Below are 1,621 nucleotides of genomic sequence, written 5' to 3' on the forward strand. Positions count from 1 at the left end.
TCCCATTAGGCATCACAATTCAGCAGCTGTGGGATGTTAATGGGCAACTGAGATGTGAGGTTTTGTGGGGAAACATACTTACATGTATTTGACCCATCGTCTGTAATGTTAGAAAAACTAGGAGCTCAACCTGCATTACGAGAGGCATTCTGTGTGGTTGAAAGGATGGGTAATTATCCTCATTGGCATCGTGCCTGGTTTTTTAGCTGGATTTTCTGTTTATTCAATCACTTAGACTGAGTGAATTTTTAAGTTTGTGTCTCTAGCTGAGTGCTTGTAGACATGAATAGGATAAACACTCATAACTAACAAATGTGATGAAGAAATCCCATTAACCCTCCTGAGTCAAAGTCCCCTCCAGACAGAGGCCACTATCTCTGAGCCCATCATCACCCTCTGTCGAGATTAATGAAACTGCCCCCACCTTTTTGTAATTTCTGGGGTGAATAATGACGTCTGGTCAACATGATAGCTTTATGTGCAGCCCCAGCAAACGCACAGATCCACAGTTTCACTGCAGCCCCTGTGCTCATGAGTCCACCTGTTGCCACACAGTCAACAGATTATTTACAAGTTCCTCTTAAATTAATAATGCAAAATCAGTTTCCTTCCCAGTGACTTCTTGTTTTGGTTTCGTGTCGGATGACGTGGAGGGGGAAGATGTTCCAGTGTATTGTGCAGGGGTCTGAACTTGTGTGTTAACAGCAAATAAATTTTTCATTGGGACTCTGCAAATAGATGGGTAGACAGTGGACAGTGACTGTAAGCTTTCCTTTGTTATAAGTACCCAGTGAATGTCTCTAGCTAATTAAAGGCACTGATAAGAGCATTAAAACTTGATGACAAGAAGAATGATATTGGTCGCTGCTGTTTTTAGATATCCATTGTCTGGTATTAAGTATCTTCATTATCTGATTCTCCACTGCCCTATCATATCACTCATTTGCCCGTCTCCCCTGAGCCACAGAAGGTAATTCATGGCAATGTGTGCTGGACTGTACGGGGCGGATGATAAGTGTCCCAAACAAGAGGGGATCATATTTACATCACTGTGCACAAACCAGCCATTGCAAAAACAAATACTGAACGTATTTGTAAAAGTTAAGCCATATGTGATGCAAGATGGGCTTTTGTGCTCGCTGCTTGGTGGATTAGTTCAGTCCAAGCTGGAATGAATGTGACTGAAAGGGCCAGTTGGACCGCTCCCATGATCCCTCTGGTCTTAGGGCCTGGTTGATACTGCTTGAGGGGAATTGGTATAGGTGTTGTAAGGCAATGGCATAAAAAAGCAATAACGTCATAATGTACATGAAGGTGTATTTATCCTAAAGAAAAAAAAAAGAAAAGAAAGAAGGAAGTTGAGGCACTCATAATCAGCAAATTAGTGCAAAATAAATTCAATAAAATCATTTTAAACTACAATAAAGTAGCCTCTAATAGACACAATGAATACCCGTGGGGATGTAGTAGCGATATTATTTGAGTGCAATTGCGCAATTTTTATTATGAAAATACCACAAACATTTTTTTCTCCCACTGATCTACTGAAAGAGTTAACTCCACCTCTTTCTACCACTCTGCAGAGAGAAATAGGCGGAGTTTGGGTCCTCTTCATTGTTTT

Source organism: Myripristis murdjan, chromosome 6 (genome assembly GCF_902150065.1).
Source record: "Myripristis murdjan chromosome 6, fMyrMur1.1, whole genome shotgun sequence".
NCBI classification, from domain to species: domain Eukaryota; kingdom Metazoa; phylum Chordata; class Actinopteri; order Holocentriformes; family Holocentridae; genus Myripristis; species Myripristis murdjan.